The sequence below is a fragment of the Neopelma chrysocephalum genome, unplaced genomic scaffold (assembly GCF_003984885.1).
Source record: "Neopelma chrysocephalum unplaced genomic scaffold, ASM398488v2 Primary Assembly neopelma1_61b, whole genome shotgun sequence".
In the NCBI taxonomy this organism is placed as follows: Eukaryota; Metazoa; Chordata; class Aves; order Passeriformes; family Pipridae; genus Neopelma; species Neopelma chrysocephalum.
Window position 1 is genome coordinate 2990898 of NW_020897717.1, and position 13590 is coordinate 3004487.

Sequence of the window (13590 nt, forward strand, 5' to 3'; positions counted from 1 at the left end):
CTTAGAGTTTAGAGGTTTTTAGGGTAATACCTGGTTTTATTCTTTACTCCCCAGCCACAAATTATTACCAAGTCTTCTGCATAATGTGGTTTTTGCCTGTACAAGGGCCACTTTTGATGGGGGATAGAGAGTATTTTGGTTTGGATAATCCTGTACTTTTATAGAAATCAGGTCTCCCAAGTTACCTTTTTTTTTTACAAATAAATGTCTCCTCATTAGTTTTTCAGCCCACATATACTTTGTACACTGTGCTATATATAGTTACATTTGATAAGATTGCAAAAAAGATGCTATTTTCTGATGTGGAGGTAGCTTATCTCCCTTGTTAGTTGTCAAGGCATTTTTAAAAGTTCTAACAAAATACTTGGCTTCCCCATAAGATCTCAGAGGGCTGGGAACAGATAAACAGGTTACATTTCATTAACCTACTAAAGTGTTACTGAATTCTATAGGTGCACCGGTACATTACCTGATATTAATTATTTGCATAATGCAGAAATGAAGTAAAAAGTCTTCGTGGTACCGCTAGTAGTAACCTACGATGAATATGTAACTTCTAGTCATTTTGACTGGGTTCCTATGTCTCACCTGGAGCCTTTGAGCCTGAGGGTTATATCCTGAGAGGCAGAAGTAGCTTTGCATTGTACAAACAGATAAAGTTTAGTTAGGGAATGTTTATTTGTTATCCCAGGGTCAGCCCTCCAGAAACCTCTGAAAACAGTAGACCTAGTTAGCATCTCATTAACAAGCATCTTGCTTTATCCATTTTGCTTTGCTATGGCTTTAATACAAGCCATGACAGGAGGAACTTTGGGAGGGATACTTAAAGCTTGCTGGGGGCATATGTCCAGGAACTGAATCAGATCCTCAGCTGGTATGGCATGGTGTGCCTCCATTAGCGTTGGCAGGAGCAAACTTGTTCACACACAGCAAAGACAGTGGTCCTGTGAATGCTATAGCAAATCCAGACATGATTTCTGCCTGTTCTTTGAAATTCTGTGGCTTCACTGCATCTTTTTTTGTGTCTCCTAGACACCCCTTGCTCAGTTCTGAGTCATGTCCTTTAGCAGCTTCCCTTGTTCTCATTTATTGACTCCATTTGCTTGTACTCATGGCTTTCCTTTTTAAACCTCTTCTCTAAGCAGCTTGTGCTAACACAGTGTCCAAGCTGCTTTCTTTGCTATCTGCCCAATTACATGGGCTCAGTCTTTTGGGATCTGTGGCATTTTGTGTGTTTATAATGGCAGATGCCAAGTGAGCCCTTTCATTTACTGCAATGAAAACATCATTGTTTTAAATTTCTTCTCTGAACTGGCTGCACATTTTCAACTCATTGCTTGTTTCAAGACATTCTGAACTTGTTAGCTCTGTTCTTAGCCTTCCTCAGTCCAAGGTCTACTTTTGCAAGCTGCTCCTTCTGTGGGTTATGTATGAATTGGACACAGACACAAATATTCTGGGTCAGCTACAGAAGGGTACTTATGAGATATATATTTTTTCCTCTCTCTCAATTAAATGAAAAAATTTCTGGTTCATTTATCAGCTGTTGTAAATCAACATTATTGAAGTTAGCAGCGCTATACTGATTTATGTTCATTGGAAATTTGGCACATGAGCCAAGCCTAGTAGCTTCTCCATCAAATGCTCTTTCATTGTAACTCAGTCTAGCTGTGCCTTTCTTGATGGTAGAAAATTTTGTCCTACTATTGCTCTAAAACAGAACTGCATCACCTTTTTTCTGTGCTGTGTTCCTAGTGTCATCATTTAGTTCAGTATAAAATATCACTGTCAAATAATCTCACATGTCAGTCTGACAGCTTTTTGTATTGACTTTGCAATGGTATAACTCATCTTACAAGTTGCAAGGTTATGGAAAATAAGGTGTCCAAGGACAGAGTCTCCTAGACTCATCCTCCTTGTCGTGTCCCTGTGGTGCAAATGCCAAGGGATTTGGCTGCCACAAGAAAATGTTCTCTCTGTGTACACAAAGTTTGTACTGGGGCAGACACAGTTTGACCTCAGCACTGGTGAACCACAAAGATTTAGGGCTGCAGTCACTAGTTTATACTGTCTTCCAAACATGAGATGTCCTTCTAGCTGCTAGCTCCAGGGACACTTTGGCCAAGTCCCATCTCTGTATTGGGCATGTGCTTGGTTCTCTCCAGGATGTGTCTATGGTCTGATAAAGTGAAAATTTAGATACAAGACCAATGCCAGTAAAGTCCTGAATGGGAAAGGTGAAAGAAAGCAGTTTTGACCAGTCTTAACTACAGTTCCTTTCTTAGCTGTAGATTTGGCTTGGCTTTGCCCACCACATACAGACAAAATCCTGCTGCTCTGACTCACGGCTATGTTACTATTGCTTTATGACAGTATAATTCAAATTCAGATTACTTTTTCATCTGCTTTTCTGACATTACTTACAGAAAGTGCTCCAGTTCTCTTTCCCCATCCCACCTAAACCTAATCTTTCTGTATTATCTGTTTACACATATGCTGTCATTTTTTCTTGTGTGAAGTGGCAACAAAAATAGTTCTCTACTTCTTCTTCATCTCTGCTATTTAGTAGACACTCAGCTAGGCTGTTTCCTTGGGGTATTTCTTTCTTGAGAGACAGAAAGCAGTCATTTATTGACTTATGCATCCAAGCTGTTCAGAGTTTGCTTTTCTTCACCCACCCCTCTCTCCCATCTGAATTTTACCTGAGTTCACAGCAAGGCACCATCTCTGACTCTCAAAGGATTTCTGTTAAGTTTGTCATAACAACATCACCTTCTACCCCTTGGCTGCTGGCCTGTTTATTGTCCCCTGTCTGGATGAAAAGACACAGAGAGATAACTTCTATTATGAATTCCCTAGGCTGATCCCTGTATTTTTCAGACCACTCTAAACTTCATGCATCTTCCCGGACCAGATTGCAGCCCTGAGATGTGTAACTGCTATACACATAGACCAAATATACAGTCCCTGACCTAAAGAGCTTTCAAAATCAATGCAAGATAAGTAAAAGAAATGAAAGAGAAGAATAGAGAGAAGTGGCCCAGAGCCAAAATTGCTACAGGTAGCAGTAAGACTTGGAAAACCTCTCCGGATTTGAAATCCTTTCTAGGTTTCAGAGCTAAGGGAAGCATGCAGGAGTGCTGCAATGGAGAGGGGAAAAAAAAAAAGAATAGCTGGGAAGGGTTATCACTACTCACACATGTGGGGAGCAGAGGGCAAAAACCTGAAGGTTTTCAGTGGACTAGTTAAAAGACAGGCACTGAGAGCTGACACCTTGGGCCACCTGGATTTATGGGACTTTTTATGTTGTACTTCTTCTGCATGTGGTAATTTCTACTAGCAGGAGGCTGATGGTCACTTTTCCCTGTCACTTCTGCCAGTTGTATGCCTTTTCCTTTGATCTAGAAAGCAGGTGGAAATGTCACTTCAGATTAAAGGTCTGGAATGACATTTTTCTACCTGCTGTATGTTCTTTGCAATCGTATTTACTTTGTTTGAACTGCTGAGATTGCACAATGAGAAATCACAGAGAGCCAGCACTGTTGCTGTTGCCCAAGTTATGGTACAGTAGTGCTCTCAAACAGACAAGATCTGCTGCCAGGGCAGGCTAGTTAGCACTGCTTAGAGATTTGTTTGGGCATCTGTTGCTAATTTCGCAGGGCCACAGTGGTCCTTCATTCCTGGTCCATGTGCAAACTAATGATCTGTGCTGCAGTTTGTCTTTTAATTAACTTCCAGAGGGGCTTCTCACTGAGATGCAGATTATGAACTGAACTACTGACAGACAAGTGAGGAGATGCATGGTCTCCTCCAGTGGCAGGATACAGCGAGCACTGTGTCACTGAGTCTGAGAAATCGGGAAAGATTTTCAGTTTATTTATTCCTTTCACAGAGGATCTTACAAACAGGGTGAAGCTTGCCAATGATTACTCTAGTCCACTGCTATCAAAAGTGCCAGAAGCTGAGCAGGTACTGGAGGGAAGAATTACTTTGGACTTTCCTGTGTAGCACCTTATGTGGGCACTGCTGGCTATCCATAGGGACAGCATGCAAGGCTACATGGACTGAGTTCTATACCACTCTAAGCCTCCTCAAAATTACCTCCTTTTTCCTAGATAATTAAGCTGTTCAGAGAATTAAAAATTACATACAGCCATCTTACTTAGGAAGTAGATGCTGTTCTTGTGTGTTCAGGCATGCTGTGACTGCAGAACTTGCACAGACCTGCCTGCTGCCAAGTTGCAGGCAGACCTACCTGTAAACATCTCCCCAGCAAAGCAAAATACCTGAAGCAAATTGGTCCATAAACTCATCAGAATTATGCCAGGTCAGCACGGACCTCTTGCACTCAGTGATAACCCAGGTTTGGAAAAGTGTGCGCATGTGTGGTGGGGTAGCTCCTCTGAAGTCTGCTCAAGCTCTTCGCCACAGCTCAGTTTTTCTGTGACGAAAGAGGTGGCTCTGGGGACGCAGCCAGGCTGTTCTGACCCTGCCTGTGACCACAATCCCTTAAGCCACTGCCAACTCAAATGAGACTACTTCCCAGCAGGTCCCCTCCTAGTCACCAGATACCTCTGACAGCTCCAGCTGATAACTGATCTGCATGCTCCTCCTGTAGGGAGCACAGCCATGACTTTCCCTGTGACACAGCATGGCTGAGATGAGTGGAACAATACAGGCCAGGATGAGCTAGCAGAGCCCGAAAAAATCAATTCAGCTATAGAATAAATGCCATTCAACTTGTGAGAAGCAGACAGGTGATTTACTGACCTGACATAGGAAGGATCCAGGAGCTACCACTGTTGTCCTGATCCTAGTGCTATGTTGATGGGAGCAGAAATATGCAGAAAATATTTTGTCTCTGGGAAACCACTACCCTTGCCTGAGGACTTTACTGCTCCATCTTAGCTGAGGGAGATTCCAGGATGGGTTCTGCGAATGGGCTTCAGATTACTCTAACCACCAGAGTATGAATGGTTGTCCTTGTACAACCAAGATGGTAGGGAGATGGTGGCATTTCCAAAGAGAAGCTTACCCAGGCTGGGGCAAGTGGCTTGAGTTGTTCTCTGAAGGTGGACATCTCTCTCCATTGACTGTTGGGGAACCCTAGATCCCCAGATTGAGCTCCTCATTCAAGCTACAAAAGATGAAACATTAACTCAGACCAGTAGTTTCCACAAAGAAGGTGGGAAATATTTGTTCCTCAGTGTATTTTTAATCTCCTAAATTGCATACTTTCTTTGTCAGAAGGAGGTGTCAATCTGAGCTTCATAGAAAAAGCATGTATGCTTGCTAAGCCTTAGCTCCGTCATCGCTTTTTGGCCTCCCACCAGCACCCCAATGGACAGGCCACTGGCTGCACCACGACTCTGCTTCCCTGAAACGTGCCATTTGTCGTCAGGTGAAGTTAATTCTTGCTCTTAAATTTTAACTAAGAGAAATTGGAGCAGAAGACAGACCTGAGTAAGACAAAGAAGGTGAGAGAAAGGTAAGGAAGGGGGAAAAGAAAAAATAGGAAAAGAAGATACAAGAATTGGCAGAGAGGAGAATGCAGTACAACAGTACTTGGGGGATATTTCATATTCTGAGGAAAGAATAGGTTCCTGTATTTTGGCAAAAAGACTTCTCACAGGTGAAACAACAGCCAAGAGAAAGGAGGGCTTTCAGAAAGACAAGGGGGTGTTTTTCAAATGTATCCCAGAACACAAGCAGCCTTGGGCTGCTGGTAAAACCTAAAGTGAGCAACCCTGGACTTCTGCTGCTGCAGTGCTTCTTCATTAACAAATCACTATATTTAGGTCTCTCCTGACAGAGAATGGCAATATGTGAAATCAGAAATGACTAATCTTTTCTTGTTGCACAGGCTGAACTTGAACTCAGCCTTTGCGGATATCCAATAAAATTCTTACATTTTTTTAAACTGTTCATGCAGCCCTAATGAAGAAGGTACCACTGGGGGGAATGGCACAGTTTTAAAATACATACAAAACAGCACCAGCCTCTGTTGCTTTTCTTGGGAAACAAATCATAATAGTAGTAATTCTTACAGTTATGTCCTCAGAGAATCAGGGACATTTAAATGTCATGGTTTGAGAGCCCCAAAATCCAATTCCCGAGTCGTAGCCCCCCTCCCACATCTCAACCCAGTGTGAGATGGGTTTTCCAGACACCACACGAGACTCAAGATGGGGGAAAAGGGATATATTACAATACACTGTACAAATAAATATTATAGTACACTACATACACAATCTCAACTATCTCTACCATGACAAAACAGTATTTACAATGGATCAAATCTCTTCTCCCTTCCAAATAAAAGTCCAGGAGGGAAGAAGGGAAAGATCCTTTCCTCTCTCTGAGCAGCAAGTCTTTCTAGGGCAGCAGTGTCTCTCTCTCTCTTCCATGCAGCAGTTGTAGCTGGATCTCTACCAGTACACACGAGGGGGTCTCCAAGCCCCTCAACCCTTCGACGCAGGTGAAGGGTCTTATCTTCCATGGGCTGTGTTCACCAGGACAAAGGTCACGTCACCACGTCATATCACAAAGCACAGGGGTCTTCGTGCCGGTCCTTATCTTCAGGGGATTCAAACCCCCTTTGCAGAGCTTTCTGTGCTCTGCTCTCAGGCTGGCTGTTGGCTTAGCTTAGCGGCAGCAGCGAGGGGGGCCAAGGTCACCCCCTCCACATTCCGTCCTGGCTGAGCCCTCAGGACGACTGAGCTTCTTAGCTCCTCTTTCTGCAGTGCATGCTGCACTCCAAGACTCTTCTCAAACAAGAGTCCATCTCCCTCCTCCTAGGAGGGGTCTCAAAGGAGTTTGGGGAAGTTTTGGTTGAAGTCCTTACCCCAAACTCTCTCTCTCAGTAGAACTTAGTTTTCTCTCTGCGGCTGGTCTCTTTCTCTTCAAACAACTCTGTGTCTTCTTGCCTGGCTGCGATGTCTGTTTGCTGTTCCTTATCTACTGCTGGCTCTCTGCCACCGCTTCTCGATCAGTGCTGTTCTTGCTGCTGCTTCTGCTGTCCACAGTGGAGGAAAAACTCAGCTACAGATACTTAGCCCAGTCTTACACTGTTCCAAGGGGCTGGGGGGGGCCAGAGCCCCCAGGGGGCCCCTGCCCCTGCTCCTCGTGGCCTTACAACATGGCTACTTCTTCTCCAACAACAACTACTACAACTACTACGACTACTTTCTTTTCCAGTCTAGTGATATGTTTATATTTTGCAGGAGCGCTGATTGGGTCAAACCCCAAGGGTCACCACCGCCTGGGGGTTTAACCATTTTATAACTCTAGGGGGGAAAACTGTTTCCCCCCACCTTAACACATACAAGGAACTGCTTGTGGTAACTTTTGCTCTTTTTTCATCAGCAAAGGAAATGCTAACTTAGAAAGGGCAAAAGTCTTCTAGGCTTACACAGAACTAGGTTTTAATGATGCATCTTTGAGCTTCCATATGTTATACAGAAGATTTAGTCCAGTCAGCCTAATACTACTCTAATTCCTAGGAAAAAGAAATCTTTCCCCTTCCAGATTACTACTACAATCCCGCTTGGGTTTTTGTTTGTTTTGGGGTTTTGTTTGTTTTTTTGTTTAGTTTATGAGGTAAGATATAATTTGAATAATAGAAATCAAAATTATGTTGAGCTACCAAATCAGTTTGGAAGATATGACTACATTGCTTGAGACTGTAGAAACCTGAGAAAACCTGAAGTTGTTTACTAATACAGCGATGACCAGCAGATGCTTAAGACAGGTTTAAAATAAGCAAAAGAATGTTTTTCCAAAAGTGTGTGGTACAAGTGTGGAACTCGTTGCCACACAACACTTGTGGAGGTTAAAGCTGTGAAAGGACTGGAAAAAGGATAGACAAATACACAGAAGGTTGATACCCAAACCAGCAATTAAACTTGATGTTCCACATGCTCTGCATCTGCAGCACAGGAGATGAAGGTCTGTCCTAAAGACTAAAGAATTTATGCTTGCCCTTTTTTTATTTTTCTTCTTTTTTTTTTTCTTCTGTTTTTTTGAGCACTCACTTTGCTATTTTCTGCCAGAGAAAGAATGCGGATCTCACTGGTTCTTTGATCACTGTTAGGACAGATATTCTTCTGGTTTTGTACTTTTGTCTATGCCAGCAGAACAATACTATCAGCTCAATTAATATATTTAAAGAGGTGATAGGGCTACACAAAAACAGTTTCAGAGGCAGATGTAGCATGGGCAGACCCTTAGTAAAGGTCACTCTATATTCATGGGGAAAAAGCCTTCTTCCTTGATGCTACATTGAAAAGAATATTGAGTTAGTTCTTTATGCAGTTTCAGGTAATGAGCATCATTGTGAGACTTCTGAGAAAGTACAGTTGCTGCAAATTCAATACTTTATAAGTGTAAACAAATCAAGTCCAAGATAAGGTCATTGATGATTTTTAAACTCCTGGGAGCAAAGAAGAAAGCGTTTATGAATGAGGGGTACATGTGGTTCTTCATACTTAGGAAATATGCATTAAATTTTCAAAGAACTGCAATAGGATTAATTAAGATGTTTGGTTCTATCGTGAATTGCTTGAAAGCAAACTTCATTACAAAATGGAAATTGAAAGTAATTTGGTTTATTTTTCTGACCCATGCTGAATGCATATAGGGATTGCTATTCAAAACTGGCATGGATCTCATAAGCCATTCAAAAATTGTTTTTTCCCAATCTTTAAGTTGAATAGATGAGTTTAGTTTTAGCTGGAGATCAATGAAAAGAGAATTCAGATTTGTATATGTATTAATTTTGTGGACAGTTTAACCCACTCAAGGTTAAGCTCATCAACAGACACCCAGGAGTGCTTGCCTTTCTAGGCAATGGAGCATACTCACTAAGACAAATACCTAGGGGAGCTCTGGATTTACTGCTTGAATCAGGATGACCCACTATGGCCTTTACCTTACAGACTAATGATGCAGGGATGAGATGATTATTTGTTTTCCAGGCTCTGTGGTTTGCCTGAGCCAGGGCATTCCTAAGCAAATATTTCCACATCAGAATATTTCCAATATCATCAAAATTAATGCTCCTGGATATACTGTGAAAAACTGGAGAAAACGTTATGTTTACAGAATGAAGACCTAATCCCTCTGAGTTTAAATGACATAAGCAGTAGGTCATAGGCTAGGTCAAAGGCTTTATGCTGAATCCCTGCCTAAGGGCAAGTTTCAGTCATTGCTACACAGATATCATTAGTCTGCTGAAAATCTGCCAGAAATATTCCTTGGTAGTTGCTGGGCCTTGATTGTGAGTGGTAGAGGGAGAAGATATCCTTATTGACCTTTTCCATTTCTTGTTTTTATCATTCTATGAACAAAATTGGTTATTTTGCTCTAGTAACTCAATAAAAGCTGTCTCTCTTAACTTTTTTGTAACATCCTGAGCAATTAAGATCATTTATTTTCTCTCTTCTTCTCCTTAGAATTAAATTAGTTTGACAGGAAAACCACAGGCCAGTGGTACCAAACACATAGATTTTAATAGGAGATCCCACTGGGAAAATATTCTGGTTTTATTGAATTTAGAAATGAGTACCTTTAAAATAAAAGAATGTTTTAAGGCCTTGGCAGTTTGAAAGACAAAGGCAAAAAAAATCAATAAGAAGACGTAGTTAGTATGTTGTTTTGGAATATCTTTTCTTGCAACAGAAGATATAAAAGCAAATATTGATTTACCCTCTTGGGATTTTGATGGCTACAAGGAGCCATCAATTAACTACCAAAAGTTTGAAAGTCACATGCAGCATGAGTAGTAATTAGCTACTGGGTTAGAGAACATTTAACATCTGCAAAAATATAAGAGAAATAAAAAACAAAAGGAAGCCAAACAAGGGAGAAGATGCATTGTCTGCTGTCCTCACTTTGATCTGAAACGTGCTTGACAGTCTCATGGAATCTCATGTAACCAATGTCTCCCTGAAAACCAGCTTAGTCACAGAGCAGAGGCACTGACCTGGCCTTAGATACATCTTCTGCCTTGCTGGGGATGACATCTTCTGTGGCAATGCAAACCCAGAGTTCTGACTGCTTCTTTTGTTACCATCGTACCTTTAAACAACTCAGCTCCCATGTCTGAGTGTATGTGGAAATACTCCAAGGGGTGAATACACATCGAAGTAGAGCTTGCTTCTGAATGTGTTTCTCATCCCTTTATGAATACATCACAAGGGTCTGGCCCCAAGCACACTTTTGACTCCACAAGGGCAAAAAGTGCCAGACTTGGCTTCTTGTCAGGAACATCACTCCAGTCATTTATTTTAGATGGAAGGCTTACTGCATTAGACAGTGATAGATGGCAGATGGCTACACAGAAACTGTGAGACCCATTTTAGACAGGATTTCCCAGCCAAATTTCAGGATACTTCATCACATTGTCTGCAGTCTCAGCTAAATTTCATAGACTGTTTCTCTGTCTTCCCTAAACAGTCACACAGCTCCTCTCAGAAATGAGGATTAACCAAAAAAGGCTTGCAATGCAGACCTGAGTGAAATAACTTAGTTACAAGATACCAGCTTCAAGGTTCACACTATTGACGTGCATCTCTGAGTAAAGAAATATTTTTAACTAGAAATCATGAGTGTAAGCTAAATCATATTCAGAAAGAAGAAAAAAGACAGTAAAAAAACCCTGCATTGTAGTATTTTGTATTTGTCTTCCACATGTACATATTCTAGGATTTGACATTCTAAGCTGTTATCAGCACTGCATAGCTAGCAAATTTTCTTGAAATGAAAGGTGAGGAAAACATGCATTGACATGACTCCACCTGCTTAAGCTCTGAGGAAGAGAGCTGATCACAAAATAGAGATGGACATATGGGATATAAATTAGTGTAGGTCCATTCAAACTGGTCATATTTCACCATTGAAGACTCAGCCAAACATCCTGCAAGTATGACTCATAAGAATAAAGTTGGGTCCATCCTAGATATAAAAACCTATAAAACCTGTTCTGTTTCCTGTGTATTCCCACAAGGTGTGCAGTTTGCCCCACTGGCTGACCCCATCACCTCTTACCAAGTGGAGAATCACACCAAGCTTGTCTCAGTGAAGGCATTTCTTCATGGACTGCTGGAATTAGAACAGATATATATGACTGACAAATTAAAGGACTGGGCAATCACCAACCGTATGAGGTTCAACAAGGGGAAGTGCCAGATTCTGCACCTGGGATGGGGCAACCCTGGGTGTTTGTACAGATTAGGGAATGAGATGCTGGAAAGCAGTGCCACGGAAAAGAACCTGGGAGTCCTGGTTGATGGCAAGTTAAATATGATCAGCAGTGCCCTGGCAGCCAGGAGGGCAAACCATGTCCTGGGGGCATCAGGTAAAGCATCGCCAATCAGTCAAGGGAGGGGATTGTCCTACTCTGCTCTGCACTGGTGTGGCCTCACCTTGAATATTGTGTGTAGTTTTGGGCACTGCAATATAAGAAAGATATTAAGCTCTTAGAGAGTGTCTAAAGGAGGGCAACAAGGATGGTGAAGGTCCTTGAGGGGAAGCCGTGTGAGGAGTGGCTGAGGTCACTTGGTCCATTCAGCCTGGAGAAGAGGAGACTGAGGAGAGATCTCATCCCAGTCTACAACTTCCTCATGAGGGGAAGAAGAGGGACAGGCACTGATCTCTTCTCTGAGGTGACCAGTGTCAGGACCCAAGGGAATGGCCTGAAGTTGTGTCAGGAGAGGTTTAGGCTGGATATTAAAGATAGATTCTTCACCCAGAGGGCATTTGGGCACTGGAACAGGCTTCCCAGGGAAGTGGTCACATGACCAATCCTGACAGAGTTCAGTAAGGGTTTGGATGCTACTCTTAGGCACATGGTGTGACTCTTGGGGATGGTCCTGTGCAGGGCTAAGAGTTGAACTCAATGACCCTTGTGGATCCCTTCCAGCTTGGAATACTCTCTGATTCTGTGATTCTGTGACTGGTTTGGTTTTGGTTTGGGTTTTTTTGTTGTTGTTTGTTTGTTTAATATTTATCTTACAACAGCTAAATGAAAGGAATGAATTGTCTTTTTGTTGCAAAATTAAAAAGCTTACCAGAAATAGGAACATACACAAACACAAAGAGGAACTTCAAGCAGGTGCTGCCTTGCCACCCTGCAATGGCCAAGGGACACCTTAAGAGCCATCCTATGAATATTTTCTGCCACCACAACCACCTTCATGGGCTAGCTCACACCTTAAGAGTGAAATTACTTACTTTCAACTCATGTTCTGTGTCAAAAGATCAGCAGATCATAGAAAGCATCTAGCCATGGGATCTTCCCTTCTCTACAGCACATAACTCCTTGCTGTTGCCTTTCTAGGGCAAGTTGGCACAATTAACTTTTCTTTGCTTTTGTCAAGCCTTGCCACCACCTACACCCATCATCTTCCACACTGACTCAGACACAGTTTACAACCATTTTGCTTCTCTGAAGCCCCCTCCCTGCCCTTGTGTTTACTTGCCCTGTCAATCATTTCCTGCTCCACAACATGCTCCTCTATGTGTCTATTAAGTGCTACCACCACTTCCACCCTCTAACTCTTCCTGTCTCCCAGTGTACTGGGTTTGTAACCCTCCCTGGGAGGGCAACGGACCTAGGGTAGGTCACCTGATGTATATTTTACCAATGAGCTATTCCATATCATGTTAGTCAGCTCAGATATAAAGAGACGAGAAGGAAACATCTTCCTTCTTCTCTTCCGGGATGGTTGCGTGGGATAGACGGCTGTTTTCAGAGGAGGAAAACACCTTCCATGGGGAAGTAGTCTTTTTTGTTTTAGTTTTAGTTTTCCCTGTGTGTATAATGCTTATAGATTTTTTTTTTTCCTCTCTGTGTAAATGTAAAACCGCCTTTCTTAGCAGACTCAGTTTTGCAAGTTTTTTTCTTTTCCCCCCTTCCCTCCTCCTTCTCCCTCTGGGGGGGGGATTGGGTGGAGTCTCAGTGGACACCGGGCATTCAGCCAAAGTACTGATAACACCCAGTCTGCCCTCTCTTTGGATCAGACTGAAAGAAAGCAAACATGCCTCTGAAGGATGAGTTGTTGGTCCTCAGAATAACCTCATTACTGTATTTCCTGTCATTTAAGGTAACAATGTCATACGTGTCCCACATGGAAAAGGACTGGAAAGAAAAGACATGGTGACAGCTGTAGCGGTGTTCCTACATTAAGTCAAAGTACATGCCAAAGTTCAGCACCCTCAAGCAGTGAGGCTCAGAGATAACAGGTCATCTCAAGCCTGTTGGCCCTACAAGACCCTACATACTGACAGACTCCTTCAGCTCATAAACTTGCCACAATGTGACATGATAATTGGGAAGGGAGCAGACACATCACACTGAATTAATCAAGTGACTGTTATTTATCCCACACGGCAGAATACTTTTAAGGAAAAGCTTTCCTGATTCCTGGCAGTGATGGCTCAAGCACAGGAACCCATACAGCTTGCTTTGATCCTTGGTCACACTCTGTTGCTCCAGAGAAGTGGAGAGCAGAGACCCGGCAAATAGTTTTTCAAATATTTTAGTGGTCATTCTCAACATATCAAGTGATGGTGGAAAACCTCATATTTACT